Source organism: Heptranchias perlo, chromosome 21 (assembly GCF_035084215.1).
Source record: "Heptranchias perlo isolate sHepPer1 chromosome 21, sHepPer1.hap1, whole genome shotgun sequence".
In the NCBI taxonomy this organism is placed as follows: Eukaryota; Metazoa; Chordata; class Chondrichthyes; order Hexanchiformes; family Hexanchidae; genus Heptranchias; species Heptranchias perlo.
In genome coordinates, this window is record NC_090345.1 from 4,734,132 (window position 1) to 4,753,663 (window position 19,532).

The window sequence follows — 19,532 nt, forward strand, 5'->3', positions numbered from 1 at the left end:
GTCACACTGTGTCAGTAGAATATGATCATACTGTGTCTGTAGTCTATGGTCAGACTGTGTCTGTAGTCTATGGTCAGACTGTGTCTGTAGTCTATGGTCAGACTGTGTCTGTAGTCTATGGTCACACTGTGTCTGTGGTCTATGGTCACACTGTGTCTGTAGTCTATGGTCAGACTGTGTCTGTAGAATATGGTCACACTGTGTCTGTAGTCTATGGTCACACTGTGTCTGTAGTCTATGGTCAGACTGTGTCTGTAGTCTATGATCACACTGTGTCTGTAGTCTATGGTCATACAGTGTCTGTAGTCTATGATCACACTGTGACTGTAGTCTATGGTCACACTGTGTCTGTAGTCTATGGTCATACAGTGTCTGTAGTCTATGATCACACTGTGACTGTAGTCTATGGTCACACTGTGTCTGTAGTCTATGGTCACACTGTGTCTGTAGTCTATGGTCAGACTGTGTCTGTAGTCTATGATCACACTGTGACTGTAGTCTATGGTCACACTGTGTCTGTAGTCTATGGTCACACTGTTGTCTGCAGTCTATGGTCACACTGTGTCTGTAGAATATGGTCACACTGCGTCTGTAGTCTATGGTCACACTCTGTCTGTGGTCTATGATCACACTGTTGTCTGCAGTCTATGGTCACACTGTGTCTGTAGAATATGGTCACACTGCGTCTGTAGTCTATGGTCACACTCTGTCTGTGGTCTATGATCACACTGTTGTCTGCAGTCTATGGTCACACTGTGTCTGTAGTCTATGGTCACACTGTGTCTGCAGTCTATGGTCACACTGTGTCTGCAGTCTATGGTCACACTGTTGTCTGCAGTCTATGGTCACACTGTTGTCTGCAGTCTATGGTCACACTGTGTCTGCAGTCTATGGTCACACTGTGTCTGCAGTCTATGGTCACACTGTGGCAGTGGTCTATGGTCACACACTGTGTCTTTGGTGTATGATCATACTGGTTTAGCTATTCATCACCAGATCTGACTGGATCATATAAAGCACTCCTCCTCCACCCTCACCTCCAACAACAACTACAAGCAGCTCGTAAGATTGAGACCATCCGTTCAGCTGCTTCTGCCATTTCCCTCCCTTCCCCTAGCCCATCGAGCCAAACTTCCCCAAGTTTCCCCCCTGCCCTAGCCCTGAACTCGCACCTTTCTATAGTTTCTCTCCTATCTCCGCTCGTGCCCTCTCTGAGCTCATCTTGACCATGAGACCCACCTCGTGCTCCCTCGACCCTGTTCCCACCAAACTGCTGACCACCCAACTTCCCTTCCTGGCCCCCGTGTTAGCTGATATTGTTAACGGTTCCCTCCCCTCAGGTACTGTCCCCCTCCCCTTCAAATCTGCCGTCATCACCCCCCTCCTCAAAAAACCCATCCTTGACCCCTCTGTCCTTGCAAACTACCGCCCCATCTCCAACCTCCCTTTCCTCTCCAAAGTCCTTGAACGTTTTGTCGCCTCCCAAATCCGTGCCCATCTTTCCCGTAACTCCATGTTTGAATCCCTCCAATCAGGTTTCCGCCCCTGCCACAGTACTGAAACAGCCCTTATCAAAGTCACAAATCACATCTTATGTGACTGTGACCGTGGTAAACTATCCCTCCTCATCCTTCTCCACCTGTCTGCAGCCTTTGACACGGTTAACCACATCATCCTCCTCCAATGCCTCTCCTCCGTCGTCCAGCTGGGTGGGACTGTCCTTGCCTGTTTCTATCCTTATCTATCCAGTCACAGCCAGAGAATCTCCTGCAATGGCTTCTCTTCCCACTCCGGCACCGTTACCTCTGGAGTCCCCCAAGGATCTATCCTTGGCCCCCTCCTATTTCTCATCTTCATGCTGCCCCTCGACGACATCATCCGAAAACACATCAGGTTCCACATGTACACTGACGTCACCCAACTCCATCTCACCACCACCTCTCTCGACCCCTCCACTGTCTCTCATTTGTTACATTGCTTGTCCGATGAGCAAAAATTTCCTCCAACTAAATATTGGGAAGACCGAAACCATTATCTTTGGTTCCCGCCACAAACTCCATTCCCTCGCCACCGACTCCATCCCTCTCCCCGGTCACTGTCTGAGGCTGAACCAAACCGTTCCCCACCTCGGCGTCCTATTTGACCCTGAGATGAGCTTCCGACCACATATCCGCTCCATCACCAAGACCGCCTAGTTCCACCTCCGTAACATCGCCCGTCTCCGCCCCTGCCTCAGCTCATCTGCTGCTGAAACCCTCATCCATGCCTTTGTTACCTCCAGACTGGACTATTCGAATGCTCTCCTGGCCGGCCTCCCATCTTCCACCCTCCATAAACTTAAGCTCATCCAAAACCCTGCTGTCCGTATCCTAACTCGCACCAAGTCCCGTTCACCCATCACCCCTGTGCTCGCTGACCTACATTGGCTCCCGGTCCGGGAACGCCTCGATTTTAAAATTCTCATCCTTGTTTTCAAATCTCTCCATGGCCTCGCCCCTCCCTATCTCTGTCACCTCCTCCAGCCCTACAACCCTCCGAGATCTCTGCGCTCCTCCAATTCTGGCCTCTTGTCCATCCCCAATTTTAATCGCTCCACCATTGGTGGCCGTGCCTTCAGTTACCATGGCCCTAAACTCTGGAATTCCTTCCCTAGGGGAATCAAGGGATATGGGGATCGGGCGGGAAAGTGGAGTTGAGGTCGAAGATCAGCCATGATCTGATTGAATGGCGGAGCAGGCTCGAGGGGCCACATGGCCTACTCCTGCTCCTATTTTTTATGTTTCTTAAACCTTTCTGCCTCTCCGCCTCTCTCTCCTCCTTTAAGACGCTTCTTAAAACCTATCTCTTTGACCAAGCTTTTGGTCGCCTGTCCTAATATCTCCTTATGTGGCTCGGTGTCAAATTTTATTTGATAATCGCTCCTGTGAAACGCCTTGGGACGTTTTACTACATTAAAAGCGCTGTATAAATGCAATTTGTTGCAGTTATTGTCTGTGGTCATACTGTGTCAGTCGTCAAGACACAGACCCCCGTCCCATCACTGTGTGTGGGGGAATCACAGACACAGACCCCCGTCCCATCACCGTGTGTGGGGGAATCACAGACACAGACCCCTGTCCCATCACTGTGTGAGGGGGAATCACAGACACAGACCCCCGTCCCATCACCGTGTGTGGGGGAATCACAGACACAGACCCCCGTCCCATCACCGTGAGAGGGGGAATCACAGACACAGACCCCCGTCCCATCACCGTGTGGGGGAATCACAGACACAGACCCCCGTCCCATCACCGTGTGGGGGAATCACAGACACAGACCCCCGTCCCATCACCGTGTGGGGGAATCACAGACACAGACCCCCGTCCCATCACCGTGTGGGGGAATCACAGACACAGACCCCCCGTCCCATCACTGTGTGAGGGGGAATCACAGACACAGACCCCCGTCCCATCACCGTGTGGGGGGGAATCACAGACACAGACCCCCCGTCCCATCACTGTGTGGGGGAATCACAGACACAGACCCCCGTCCCATCACCGTGTGGGGGGGAATCACAGACACAGACCCCCCGTCCCATCACCGTGTGGGGGAATCACAGACACAGACCCCCGTCCCATCACCGTGTGGGGGAATCACAGACACAGACCCCCGTCCCATCACCGTGTGGGGGAATCACAGACACAGACCCCCGTCCCATCACCGTGTGGGGGGAATCACAGACACAGACCCCCCCGTCCCATCACCGTGTGGGGGAATCACAGACACAGACCCCCGTCCCATCACCGTGTGGGGGAATCACAGACACAGACCCCCGTCCCATCACCGTGTGGGGGAATCACAGACAGACTCATGTTCATTCAATCCTTATTGTGTTATTCCTTAGAGTGCCTTTGACAAACAGTTGCTGAGTAACTGATCGAAGGTGTTCTCATTTTTCACCATTTGATATTGAGCGCAGATTATTTTAATCTCACATATTTTGAATCTATTTTTAATATACATGAAGCTGAACGGTGATATCTTTAATCAGAAGAACACTCCCCCAATGAGCCACTGTGACAATGTGATGTTCTCTCCTCTCTCTGGGCGCGGCAGAAACTCTCAATCACTGTCACCTCACCCCTGCTGCAGTTATTAGTGAACAGTGAGACACAGAAAACCATTGCAGGGACCGTGCCTGTCATACAGGCTGAGCTGGCAGGTCCCGAGAGACAGGGGTAGACACAGAGAGAGTGGGAGAGACGGGGAGAGAGACAGACAGGGAGAGAGAGAGAGAGAGAGAGAGAGACATAGATAAATATATACAAGGAGAGACAGGGAGAAAAACAGAGACAGGGAGAGAGAGAGAGAGCAATAGACGGAGAGAGACAGGCACAGAGACAAGGACAGACAGAGACAGTCAGAGAGTCATAAAGACTGAGAGAGACAACGGCAGAGACTGGGAGAGAGATAGAGACAGGGAGAGAGACAGAGACAGAGACAGGGAGAGAGACAGAGACAGAGACAGGGAGAGAGACAGAGACAGGGAGAGAGACAGAGACAGGGAGAGAGACAGAGACAGAGACAGTGAGAGAGACAGAGACAGGGAGAGAGACAGAGACAGGGAGAGCTACAACAGCACAGAGGGCACAGAGAAAGAGAAGGTCAGAGAAACAAGACAGAGAGAGAAAAAGACACAGAGACGCAGATAGGGATACAGAGAAGGAAAGGAATACATAGAAATAAAGCAAGAGAAGGCAGGTAGAAAGACAGAGAGAGAAAGTGAGACAGAAAGGGAGGCACAAGGAGACTCAGACAGAAAGAGAGAAAGAGAGGGGCACAGAAACAGAAAGAGATTGGGCACAAGAGAGGCAGACATAGAAAAAGAGAAAGAGAGGATAGAGGTATAGAGAGACACCGGGTAAGAGAGAGGGAAGGAGACAGAGAGCGATAGAGAGAGCGAGGTGCACAGTGGATCCTGTGTCCTTCACTGACATTTAAACGCGTGCAGCAGAGCAGTCTGTGGCTGTCCTGTTTCTCTGGGCGCTTTTGTCTGGTTTTGGAGAGATGGCGTTCGTTCCTCAAACAGCTGGGGTCTTGTTCAAAACCATTCGAATCCTCCTGCCAGGCCGGGCTCGCAAGAGGGGCAGACGTAAGTGTGGCCTTCATTTTATTCATGGGCTTTTCCCGGGGCGGGGGGAGAGGAGGGGGGGGGGGGGTCAGTGGGGAGCAGCTGTAATTTGTAATGCCAAGAGGAAACATCTGCCTGGCAATCTCCCATAACACCCTCACGAATGAGCTCGGACTCCTTGAAACTGTTTGAGTCGTTGTGGATCGGATTGGTGACATCTCTCTGAGTTTGAAATAAGTCATTAAGATGTTTCTTTCTCCCCTCCTAACAGTGTTGACTCCTCAAATTGAGGACAGATCCCAGCGGCAACTTTTCACCCTCTGCCGCCTCCTGGGTGAGTCTAGGCGGTCAATTACACGGTCAACCCTGGCGGTGTTATCACGTGACTGGGCTCAGCTACGATGCCGTCCGCAGTCGAGTAGCTGTCTGCCCCCCTGGCAGTTCCACTAAGAGGTCGATGTATAATCAAGAGCAGGAATCCCTGGTCGATTTCCCCTTAAAGAAAGCACTTGTATTTCTATCGCATCTTTCACAACCTCAGGGCGTCCCAAAGCGTTTACAGCCAATGAAGTACTTTTTAAAGTATGGACACTGTTATAATGTAGGAAACACGGCAGCCAATTTGCGCACAGCAAGATCCCACAAACAGCAATGTGATAATGACCAGATCATCCGTTTTTAGTGATGTTGGTCGAGGGATAAATATTGGCCTCAGGACACCGGGGAGAACTCCCCCGCTCTTCTTCAAAATAATACCCTGGGATCTTTTACGTCCATCTGAGAGGGCAGACAGGGCCTCGGTTTAATGTTTCATCTGAAACACGGCACCTCCGACAGTGTAGCGCTCCCTCAGTACTGGCACTGGGAGTGTCAGCCTGGATTATGGGTCTCAAGTCTCTTGGAGTGGGACTCGAACCCACGACTTCCTGACTCAGAGGCGAGAGTGCGGACACTGATCCACGGCTGACACCGGGAGCAGTCACCTTCTACGAGGGGCAGTTTCTCATTTACTGTTGCCATTCAGTTTGTGATTCGAGGACAAGTCAGAATCTACCGTTTTAATTTGGTATTTGAGGCACGAGGCTGAATGACCCCCCCCTGATGGCTCGCTGGGTGAATGCACGACATCACAGGGTGTTGGAACAGGATAGGCTCCTTCCCAGGTCTGTCCCGAATCAGCAGACCTCAGACGGAGCGCAGTATGGGCCATTTCTATAGGTCTCTCGGGCTCAGGAAAGGAAACAAAAAAATCGGCCGGTTCACCGCTCGTCTGTCTCTATCCCGTGACCCTGATCGGGCTCAGTGTGACGCACTTCACGGCCAAATAACCCACCTTTCACGGCATTCATTGCTCGGTCTGGCACGTGAAGAACGGCCACTGGAGAAAGGTGTCAGAGGGAAGCAGGCATCCATGAGACTGCAGCCAATAATCTCACCTCCTGACGGAGGGAGTGATAAGGAGAGAAGATTGGGGGCAGAAACCCCCGGATACAGATGTATCCAGCGTTCACACCGATCTTCCACGACTTTATGGCAACCAATCAGAAGAAGGCCTGAAGAAATTCTCAGCGGAAATTAATGTAGCATCGATAGATTATATACAGACAGGGACACACACAGGGACACACACAGGGACACACACAGGGACACACACACAGGGACACACACAGGGACACACACAGGGACACACACAGGGACACACACAGGGTCACACACAGGGACACACACAGGGACACACACAGGGTCACACACAGGGACACACACAGGGACACACACAGGGACACACAGACAGGCACACACAGGGACACACACAGGGACACACACAGGGACACACACATAAACACACACACAGGGACACACAGACAGGCACACACAGGGACACACACACAGGGACACAGACAGGGACACAGGGACACGGACACACACAGGGACACGGACACACACAGGGACACAGGGACACGGACACACACAGGGACACGGACACACACAGGGACACAGGGACACGGACACACACAGGGACACACACAGGGACACAGACACACAGGGACACACACAAACACACACAGGGACACTGGGACACACACAGGGACACACACAAACACACACAGGGACACTGGGACACACACAGGGACACACACAAACACACACAGGAACACACTCAGGGACACTGGGACACACACAAACACACACAGGAACACACACAGGGACACTGGGACACACAGGGACACAGACACACACACACAGGAACATCAGACACACACACAAACACACACAGGGACACACACTGGGACACAGACACAAACACACACAGGGACACACACAGACACACATACAAACACACAGGGACAGACACAGATGCACACACACACACAGGGACACTGCTACAGACACACACATACATACACAGAAACACACACACACACCCACATCTCCCTGAGGATTTAGGGAACGAGAGGACTCAACCAGGTCAAACGGATCATTGATTCGTCTCCTGCTGCTAGGCCAATCTCTGCACACTCTGGGGGGTAACTCATGTGTTACAAACCTTGTTCCCCACACCGTTGGTCAGGTCACGTTACTGATCTGTAATCGGCAAGGTTTCTTGCACAGGTTGCAATGATCAAACCGCTCTAGTGATTGGCTGTGGAAGTTTCTAGAACGAGTTAAGTGCTACTTTCTCTGGAGGAAGTGACTGATTGAACATAATTAAAACCAATTCGATGTCTTGGAGAGGGAAATGGTTACAGCTGTTTATGTTAATTAGTCCAATGGCTCATGAATAATTAATATCGCTAGAAGGCGTCCACTTGGAATATGTTATTTAGCCAAATAGACTGCCTATATTTGGACAAGGTCGTTACAGACTCCAGGTCATTTTGTGTTTCTATTGCCAAACTTTGTCAAATAAAGCAAATAAAACATGAAATGCTGGAGATGCACAGTAAGGCAGTCAGCCCACCACTGCTGTGTTTAACCAGCAATTTCTGCTTTTATTTTCAGATTTTCAGCATATGCCATTGGGGTATGGGGAATGGGGTATGGGGGGATTGGATTGGGGAATGGGGTATGGGGATTGTGGAATGGGGTATGGGGATTGTGGAATGGGGTATGGGGATTGGGGTATGGGGATTGTGGAATGGGGTATGGGGATTGTGGAATGGGGTATGGGGATTGGGGTATGGGGATTGTGGAATGGAGTTTGGGGATTGGGGTATGGTGTATGGGGAATGAGGTATGGTGTATTGGGTCACGGCCCTCGGACATGAGCCCGTCTCAGTATCCCGTCCCTTTGGCTCTTCTTGACATTTGAACCCAAATGGTGACCGGCCAATCTCCCAGGTTCGCAACTCTGGCGAGAAGTCTCGTTCTCCAATAGCGCAAGTTCAGAATTAACCCCCAATCCCCGGAATTAATCCGTGCTGTACCTGCCCTGGGAGTGTTTGATGGGACAGTGTAGAGGGAGCTTTACTCTGTATCTAACCCGTGCTGTACCTGCCCTGGGAGTGTTTGATGGGACAGTGTAGAGGGAGCTTTACTCTGTATCTAACCCGTGCTGTACCTGCCCTGGGAGTGTTTGATGGGACAGTGTTTATGTTTTAAATTGTTCTGGGGATGTGTGCAACATTTCCAAGGCAGTATTTACTGCCCATCACTTGTTACCCTGCAATTCTGAGTCAACTGCGTAGTGACTGGTGTTATACGTGGCCAGACTGGGAGGGGCTGCAGGCTCCCATTGCTGAATAACATCAGTGAATCAGTTGGCTTTTTATGACAACCCAGCAGATTTCATGATCATTTTACAAAATACCAGATTTATTGAATTCAATTTTACAGTTTGCCATGGCGAGATTTGAAGTGTTGATCTCTGGTCCGTCCCGGTGACATACCCACCACACTATGGGTTCAAATAGCAGAAATGTGAGAATGGATGAGTTTGCTAGAGTTTGATTGATTACATATGATGGTCATGGAGTATTTATACCGATATTTCACAAGGAGATTAAATGGGTGGGTAGAGACCATGATTGGGGAGAATGTACATGGGCTGTGGGAGGAGATTAAATGGGTGGAGAGAGTCCATGATAGGGGAGAGTGTACATGGTCTGTGGGAGGTGATTAAATGGGTGGGGAGAGTCCATGATAGGGGAGAGTGTACATGGTCTGTGGGAGGAGATTAAATGGGTGGAGAGAGTCCATGATAGGGGAGAGTGTACATGGGCTGTGGGAGGAGATTAAATGGGTGGGTAGAGACCATGATAGGGGAGAGTGTACATGGGCTGTGGGAGGAGATTAAATGGGTGGGGAGAGTCCATGATAGGGGAGAGTGTACATGGGGTGTGGGAGGAGCAGGGTCAGTGTACCAAGTAGCCTTTTCTGTTCCGTGCTTTGTCTTGTTATGACGATATGTACCCATGAAATTAAACAGAATTTAATTATTTATTATAAGCCTGGACAGCAAAACCCATCATTACAATTTCCATGAATGCATGTGACTGTGGTAATCTTGCATCTGAAGGAGTTGTTTGCATGATGTTATATTGAAATGTCTCGGTGTTTAAGGAGCTGGTTTATAATCCGTGGAGATGGTTCCCTGTGTGGCCAGCCCCTGCTGGTGATTGTGTATTTTTTCATGTCTGCGTGTGTGTATATTTTCACCTGTTTCAATAAGTAACGAAGGGGTGACATTCATTCAGGTTGGACCTGCCTTCTCACCACCATCTCACCTTCCTTCTCCTTAAAAATTTCCCACATCGACCTGTTGCTCTCTCTTCCTTTCTGTCCCTCGCTCACCCTTCTCTGTGTCTCCTGGTCACTCATTTTCATACTTTCCATCTCTTTCTCTGTCTCTCGTTCTCTCTTTCCTTCTTTGTTTCTCTTTCTTTCTTGTGTCTCAGTTTCTGTGTTTCTCTCTATCTTTCTCACTCACTCTGTCCCTGTTTCTTTATTTCTCTCTCTTTGCCTCTCTGTTTCTCTTTCTTTCTGTCCCAGTCTCTCTTTCCCTTTTTCTGTCTTTCTCTCCGCCTCTCTCTCTCTACGTTTCATATTTTACATTCATTCCAATTCCCTCTGTCTCTCCAGGGAGGATACAATCAGCCAGCGATCCATAGAATTACATAGAATTCACAGCACAGAAACAGGCCATTCGGCCCAACTGGTCTATGCTGGTGTTTTTGCTCCACATGACCCATTATGATCCCAGCTGCCTGGTGAGTCCGGCCGGGAGGTTGTGGCATACTTCAATGTCCGGTGAAGACAGGGTTGGGCTTGAGTGTGACGCTCCGCTGGTCGAGCAGCCTGCCAACACTCACTTTCTGGGCTCCGGCATGAAGACCGCCCTCTTTGAGGTGCTGGAGAACAGCCACTGCCCATGAAACCCGCCCCAGTGAGAGTCAGTGCACACGGGAGAGATGGGGTTAGCAGAACCACATCGCAGGCTTGGAAACAAAGCACAGATAGGGAGCCAACAGCATCCCAGTGAGGAACACTGGAACAGAATATACTATAAACACTGACAGACACATGGGCGGAGAGATAAAGGCTGTGATCATGATAACTGGCAAAAGAATCAGGGAGGAGATGAGGAGAATTTTCTTTTTTACACACAGCGAGTTGTCATGATCTGGAATGCTCTGCCTGAAAGGGCGGTGGAAGCAGATTCAATAATAACTTTCAAAAGGGAATTGGATAAATAGTTGAAAAGGAAAAATTTGCGGAAAGGTCAGGGGAGTGGGACTAATTGGATAGCTCCTTCAAAGAGCCGGCACTGGCACAATGGGCCGAATGGCCTCCTTCTATGCTGTACGATTCTATCCTATGATAAATCACAAAAACCATCCAACCTCGTCTCTTGTAGTTTCACATTTCCCCCCCAACCCCCCCTTCCGGACCTCGATCAGATCACAGACTCATTTCCAGCTAATCTCCATCCCCCATTTATAATTCTATTCCTTTTGTCCCTTTCTGTTGTGTGCAGTCTGACCAGATTCCCTTTGAACCCAGACGTCTGGTTCTGTGCTCTATTCCCTTTGTCACAGTGTGGCTCCTGAATACACAAGTCTTGGTTCTTGAGACACCGCAGGGGCGGGGGTGTGTGTTAGAAGCTGTATTTAGTTTAACGTGACTCCGTGTGCATGGCCGGACGCAACAGGTTTGAGACAGTGGAAGCAGATTACAAAAACCGAATCACTCAACTTGAGGTGGTGCTGGGGGCCGCCAACTCTGGTTGGACGTACTCATCACATGACCTACAACTGGGCTCCCCCCACTCTCTGGCCATTGGTCGCCCATCCTCACGATGCCCCACCTTCCTGCAGCCAATCGGAAAGCAAACAGACTCTTTATTTCCCGATTGGATGATTCTCGACTGTCAGTCAAACAGCCTTTTCTCCCCCATCTCCAATATTTTTTATAATTAATAAACCAAAACGGTCAAAGAAAATGAAAAAACGCACCTTTTTTCTAATGCTCCTGTGGTTATTTCTCCCGGGTTTTTGCTCACATCAGTGTCCAGGAGATTAACCCTCAATTCCTGGAGACTCTAGTTCAACCCTGAAGGATTGGCAACCCAAGGTGGAGCAGATCTCTTAAAGACCCCCCCTCCGCCCCAACTGGTGACCTAGCCCGTTTAAAAGCACCGACTTATTACTAAACATCGGGGGGCCTCAGGGCTCAGTCGTCCCCTCCCACTCCAGCTGGTGCTGAGTTCGCAGATCTTACACGGAATTACATAGCATTTACCGCACAGGAACAGGCCATTCGGCCCAACAGGCCTGTGCCGGTGTTTATGCTCCACACGAGCCTCTTCCCACCCCTCTTCATCTCACCCCATCAACATATCCTTCTATTCCTTTCTCCCACATGTGTTTATCTAGCTTCCTTTTACATCCATCTATGCTATTCGCCTCAACCAATCCTTGTGGGAGCGAGTTCCACATTCTCACCACTCTCTGGGTAAAGAAGTTTCTCCTGAATTCCTTATTGGATTTATCAGTGACGATCTTATATTGATAACCCCTGGTTTTGGACTCCCCCACAAGTGGAAACATCTTCCCTATGTCTACCTTATCAAACCCCTTCATAATTTTAAAGACCTCTGTCGGGTCACCCCTCAATTTTCTCTTTTCTAGAGAAAAGGGCCCCAGCCTGTTCAGTCTTTCTTGATAGTTGTTGTACCCTTTCATCCAACCTCAACATCCAATTTGCTGACAATGGGGGTCATTTTGACTTTGGGTGATAGTGTAAATCTTGGTCGGCATAAGCCGGGTCTCGGAGTCCCTGGGGCTAAGGGAAGGGAGGAAGAAGAGATTCCCCTTTTCCCGATCGTTGTCCGATGACTCCTGCGGAGGCCCGAACGCCGGACGAGAGCGGGATCGAGCCCAACCGCGATGCCCCCCAAGGTCAAACAGCCCAGGGACACTCCACTGTCCAGACTCTCAGGTGAAGAGCGGCCACTTGGGATTGAGGTACAGGAGAGTGGCCCAGATGCCGAGACTCAGGAGAGGAGAGGAGAAAAATGGAAGAAACGAATAATTAAAGGATTTTTTTGACCTTTCTTAAGTTAATTTTAAAAATTGACACGCAATAAAATATTCACAAATTCCGAAGTAGGAACTCGTGATCCACAAGGAGAGGCAGCTTCATTTCATTCAATTAAATCACTGGCAATTTAATCAATTATCTAAATGGGCCAAGAGCTGAAGGTATTTGCTATTAGTTAATTAATGAATTAAAGTTACAATCTTGGAGCTGCAATAATTGGAGTATTGGAAAACTTATTCGAGTGCACAGCGCAAGACTTTTTAGGAAATAACGTTGCCTGTTCATGCAGGGCCTGCTACTCCTTTGGCCTAGCACCACTTCATTGGCCCTCCCCTCCACCCTCTCCCCTCCCTAAGGCAAACCTTCTACGTCCTGACTAATTTATAGATCAAACAACTCGGCTCCATTCTCCAATTTGAAATTTGGTAATGGAGGAGAGCTTCCATCCTAACTCTGGTTATTTGAAGAGCGTAGAGCATAAAATGCAAAAGATCTGCGATCCCATCGCCTGTCTCAGTCTTCCCTTCCTGCTACAAGGCCCTCGGTTTACCCTGACCACTACCTCTTGATTTCTTGCACCTTCCCTTCCGACCCTCTTTAAATGGTGCTGATATCCTGCTCTGTGGGCCTCGAGCTAGGTTTAGGTGTTGCCAACACTCCAGGATTGTCCTGGAGTGTCGAGCACAATCCAGGAGATAAATCATAGAGGGCCATTAAAAAACCAAATCATTTTCTTTCAACTCTTTTATTAGCTATAAAAATGTTGGAGTTGGGAAAGAAAAGGCACTTTGACCGACAGTCAAGAATCATCCAATCAAGTAACAACAACTTGCATTTATATCGCGCCTTTGACGTAGTAAATACTCTCCACTTGCCTGGATGAGTGCAGCTCCAACAACACTCAAGAAGCTTGACACCATCCAGGACAGAGCAGCCCGCTTGATTGGCACCCCATCCACCACCCTAAACATTCACTCCCTTCACCACCGGCGCACAGGAACTCGTGATCCACAAGGAGAGGCAGCTTCATTTCATTCAATTAAATCACTGGCAATTTAATCAATTATCTAAATGGGCCAAGAGCTGAAGGTATTTGCTATTAGTTAATTAATGAATTAAAGTTACAATCTTGGAGCTGCAATAATTGGAGTATTGGAAAACTTATTCGAGTGCACAGCGCAAGACTTTTTAGGAAATAACGTTGCCTGTTCATGCAGGGCCTGCTACTCCTTTGGCCTAGCACCACTTCATTGGCCCTCCCCTCCACCCTCTCCCCTCCCTAAGGCAAACCTTCTACGTCCTGACTAATTTATAGATCACTGCAGGATGCACTGCAGCAACTCGCCAAGGCTTCTTTGACAGCACCTCCCAAACCCGCGACCTCTACCACCTAGAAGGACAAGGGCAGCAGGCGCATGGGAACAACACCACCTGCACGCTCCCCTCCAAGTCACACACCATCCCGACTTGGAAATATATCGGCCGTTCCATCATCGTCACTGGGTCAAAATCCTGGAACTCCCTTCCTAACAGCACTGTGGGAGAACCTTCACCACACGGACTGCAGCGGTTCAAGAAGGCGGCTCACCACCACCTTCTCAAGGGCAATTAGGGATGGGCAATAAATGCCAGCCTCGCCAGTGATGCCCACATCCCATGAACGAATAAAAATAAAGACTTCCCAAGGCACTTTACAGGAATGTAAATCAAACACAAATTGACACTGAGCCACGAAAGGAGAACTTGGTCAAAGAGGTAGACTTTAAGGGGCGTCTTATAGGGGGAAAGGGAGATAGAGGGGCAGAGTGGTTTAGGGAGGGAATTCCAAAGCTTAGGATCTCGGCAGCTGAAGGCACGGCCGCCAATGTTGGGGCGAAGGAAATCGCAAGAGGCCAGAATTGGAGGAACGCAGAGATCTCGGAGGGTTGTAGGGGCTGGAGGAGGTTACGGAGATAGGGAGGGGGCGAGGCCATGGAGGGATTTGAAAACAAGGATGATGAAAACAAAGTGTCTGTTTGCTTTCCAAAAGGCCGCAGGAAGGCGGGACGCTTGAGGATGGACATATGGGGCGACCAATAGTGGGAGAGTGGGGGCGAGGCAGTTGGAGGGAGGAGGTCATGTGATGAAACCTCCAGGAATACATCCAACCAGAGTTGGCAACCCTAAGCTTTGAGCTGGATTTTCTCAGTGAGATAAAGTGAAGGTAAGAGGTGGCCTCGTTTTGTTTTTCCCGAGGCCTTCTCTGATTCCAAAAAGCTTTCCCCTTTTCCCAGCTTTTAATTTCCTCGCTGTCTCAAACTTCCTTGCTGCATGCTGCCAATGGTTTTCGATGCGAGACTTGCTTGTGGGGGAGAAAAAGAGTTTGGTATGAAAGAGGAACATCGCGAAGAAGAAAAATAAAGAAAGCAATCACAACTTGTCATTAAAGTGTCCGTTCGCGGTGTGCTGCGTGCTTTGCTCTATCTCTACCGTTAACCGTTAATTGAGTGTGTTTCTGTCAGTCTCGGTGGGTGTTTCTTTAAGAGGGATGGTCAACAACTCTTCAATCTGCTATTGCCGCCCAATTGTGTGTTTTTGCACTAGCGCTGCTAATTTGTGAGGCACTCCCGTCAAACTCTTTTTTCTTCTCCGTCTTCCTTAGTTCAGTTTATTCACATTTCACCCACTGCCCCCTCCTCCACCAATCCCACCCCACAGCTCCCACTGAGTGGGTGCTGAGTCGAGCTGCTCCAGACCGTGCCCCTTGTAGTTCCATATCCAGCCACTAAGAGGTGCCCACAAGCCGACGCCACCTCCGGGTTAAAAAGGGGAGTGGGGGTGAAATTGTTTCCATGCAGGGATTGAGCCCGGGTTCGAGGGGTGTGACAAAGGGAAGTGACAGTTCCGTGACACTGCCATTACTCCCGAGGCGTCACTTTTATTTACAGAGGACAATAATTAGAACCGAATACATATGCACCATAAATTATGATAATAAACTGGACATTCGAGTGAATTATAATAAAGATGGCCAATGATCTTGTGCGTTCCCCTTCCAAAATGTCCTGTCACTCAGCACAGTCCACTTCCCCAGCCCTCCCCCTCTCCTCCGCTCTCCTCCCCTCCCCTCTCCTCCGCTCTCCTCCCCCCCCCTCCTCCGCTCTCCTCGCCTCCCCTCCTCTCCACTTCCCTCCCCTTTCTCCCCTCCCTTCTCCTCCCCTCCCCCTCCCCTTTCTCCCCTCCCCTCTCCTCCCCTCTCCTCCCCACTCTTCCCCTCCCCTCCCCTCTCCTCTCCTCTCCTCCCTACCCCTCCCCCTCCCTTCCCCTCCCCCTCCCCTCTCCTCTCCTCTCCTCTCCTCCCTACCCCTCCCTAGGACCCTGAATTACAGCTCCAAGGAGAATCAGATGGGCAGCCCAGTGAGATGAGCTTGTGGGCCCCGCTACACATTGCGATATCTGAGATTTTTTTCCTTTGTTTAATACCCCGTCACGAATTGCAGCGTTAGTGCAAATTTTCTTTCTAAATTCCAACTTTTTGAATCGGATCTAAAAGCGGGGGGGGGGGACGGAGGGAGGGAGGGGAATGGTCCCTCAATCCTCCTCCGATAAGGGGGTCTGACTCCTTGCTGGCAACACCTTACACCAGTGTCAGTACGGTGCCTCATGGGGAATAAAACGAAGGCTGCCGTTGCTATGTTACGAAACAGTTGCCCTCTGATGGACCGAGAGGTCCTTTGATCAACCAGGCCGGGATTGACGGAGGGAACAAATATTGACTCTTTATTGCTGGGTGAGTGGTATGTTTACCTTCAGTGAGACCCTGTCACTTCCTGAGAAAAACTGGACTACAGCCAGATACCTCTCCCCCAGGTTTGTGGGGAATGGGGGCCGGCTCGATCACATCTCCCCTACTGCATTTCTTCATTCCTTCTACACTGTCCCATCAAACACTCCCAGGGCAGGTACAGCACGGGTTAGATACAGAGTAAAGTTCCCTCTACATTGTCCCATCAAACACTCCCAGGGCAGGTACAGCACGGGTTAGATACAGAGTAAAGCTCCCTCTACACTGTCCCATCAAACACTCCCAGGACAGGTACAGCACGGGTTAGATACAGAGTAAAGTTCCCTCTACATTGTCCCATCAAACACTCCCAGGGCAGGTACAGCACGGGTTAGATACAGAGTAAAGCTCCCTCTACACTGTCCCATCAAACACTCCCAGGGCAGGTACAGCACGGGTTAGATACAGAGTAAAGCTCCCTCTACATTGTCCCATCAAACATTCCCAGGGCAGGTACAGCACGGGTTAGATACAGAGTAAAGCTCCCTCTACATTGTCCCATCAAACACTCCCAGGGCAGGTACAGCACGGGTTAGATACAGAGTAAAGCTCCCTCTACACTGTCCCATCAAACACTCCCAGGGCAGGTACAGCACGAGTTAGATACAGAGTAAAGCTCCCTCTACACTGTCCCATCAAACGTTCCCAGGGCAGGTACAGCACGAGTTAGATACAGAGTAAAGCTCCCTCTACACTGTCCCATCAAACACTCCCAGGGCAGGTACAGCACGGGTTAGATACAGAGTAAACTTGTATACTGTATTGTACAGTTATATCGAATACACACCTGGTCCAATTATAGAAAGAGTGGACGATCTCAGTCTGGCAGGGTAATGGACAGTCACTTACCTCAGTGATATCTTGAAGGAGTGGAATAGTGGACTGTCCTGATTGGCGGCCAATACTTGAACCAATACGTAAAGTGGAAGTTGCAGCAACCATGGCAACACAGATGCCGCAAGCAACGGGTCCATGGGAAAGGATGCCCGAGGGCCGCCCCTGGTGACTCGTCTGACTGAAACAGGGCCTGATCGAGCTGTGCAGACCAGGAAGGTCCTGGAATTGATGCTTGGTCTGTGCTGATCTCAACGGGGGGCCGGGGTTATTATTGGCCTCAGCCTCCCTGGATTAATGAAGGGAGGAAGTTCAGCCAAAGTTCTCTCTGCGCAGCCCCCTCACCCCCGAAACCCTACCCCAGCAAGGAGTCACCACCTTGAGGAGAGGGGGCGGGGAGCAAGATGGTGGAAGAGTACGGAGAAAAAATCAGAATGACAAAAAATACAACAAAACAAAACAGAAACAAAAGGTAACGGGGATTTGTCACTTTAAAGACGAGTTGTGTTGAATGTTCCTGGGTGTTGGGTCTCATGGTCTGCTGGCTTTTCAAATACTCATGGGTATTTTGCACTACATGCTGGGTTTTGATTGGTAGAGGACGGTGACAGAGCTCACAACCAAAGTTTCCACTTTTTCCCCAAAATTTAGTATTAGGAATAAAACAAAACAAAAAAAATTGCCAAGGGAAAAAAATTATAGCCCTTGTCACACAACACATTTAGAGCTTCCAACTTTATTGTGTGTATCTGGGCAGTGTATTGGTTATGGTATTGGTGACCCAGAGGTTGAGTTCAAATCCCGTCATGGCAAGTTGTAACATTGATTGCAATAATTCCGGTCATTAATGAGGTGGTTTATCTCCTGACTCCTCAAAGCCTTTCCACCATCTACAAGGCACAAGTCAGGAGTGTGATGGAATACTCTCCACTTGCTTGGATGAGTGCAGCTCCAACAACACTCAAGAAGCTCGACACCATCCAGGACAAAGCAGCCCGCTATATCAGCACCCCATCCACCACCCTAAACATTCACTCCCTTCACCACCGGTGCACTGTGGCTGCAGTGTGTACCATCCCCAGGATGCACTGCAGCAACTCGCCAAGGCTTCTTCGACAGCACCTCCCAAACCCGCGACCTCCACCACCTGGAAGGACAAGAGCAGCAGGCACATGGGAACAACACCACCTGCACGTTCCCCTCCAAGTCACACACCATCCTGACTTGGAAATATATCGCTGTTCCTTCATCGTCTCAGGGTCGAAATCCCGGAACTCCCGACCAAATGGCGTTGTGGAAGTACCTTCCCCACATTAGCAGCCCAGCACCACCTCCTCAGTGATGCCCACCTCCCCAGAATGAACAAACAGTTGCTACTCCCCTTCTCTGGGCTACTAGAGGCAGGCGGGTGATGCAACTTTGCCAGTGTCACTCAGACACTCAGATGTCAGGTTGTGTATGGGGCGTCTGCACACTTTCGCTCGCTGAGGGTCTCGGTGTCCTAATGTTCTGCACACAGGCATAACCCCCTCCCTCCTCCCAGTCAGAACTCAACCACTGGGGCCAAGTGCCAGTCAGAGTGAATGAGAGCCCCTGCAGTGAGAGGAGTGAGTCAAACGACTGCTCCAAGCCTGGGAATGGACCATTCACTCACTCACTCTGTCCGTCTAGAATTGCTGGTGTAGGCATGAGCCACCCATTGATTTGTTTTGTTGTTTTATATATATACACACACATCTTCCATGTAGTGACTGTCTGTCACGTTCCAAGAGTCAGACCCCAAAGTGTCTAAGGGATTCTAAACAATCTCCAGCAAAAGGGAAAGAAAACCCTCTCCAATGATCTTCAGCCTGAAATTTACAACCATTTACAATTGGCTTCCAATTGGCCAAAGCAGTTCGCAACCAGTTGCTGAATTTGCCCAATCAAAGCAGCGACCTTAAAGGGGCAGGCCCTGGCTAGCCAATAAACAGCACAAGCTCACTCCGCAACCGAAAATGGCGATGAGCAATGCCACGGAACGTCCACTGGTGTCAGTAAATAACTAAACACTACATCGGTTCAAAGGTTTGTTCTATTATTTGACCTCCCCACCCCAAAAAAATAAATCCCAGGATGTTTTAAAAGCCAGCGGACAAGTCTCGCCTCATGTTCAGGTAATAAAATATCGCAAAACATTGATTTTTCTTTTTGTTGACATTTCTCTTTTTAAAGATTTTTTTGGGG

General features: G+C 49.7%; 1 protein-coding gene across 3 annotated transcripts in view; it reads left to right on the forward strand.

Moving 5' to 3' along the window:
• Positions 1-19,532, forward strand: part of LOC137340269 (A-type potassium channel modulatory protein KCNIP2-like) — a 92,739-nt gene that overhangs the window by 41,895 nt on the left and 31,312 nt on the right. The window lies entirely within an intron of this gene.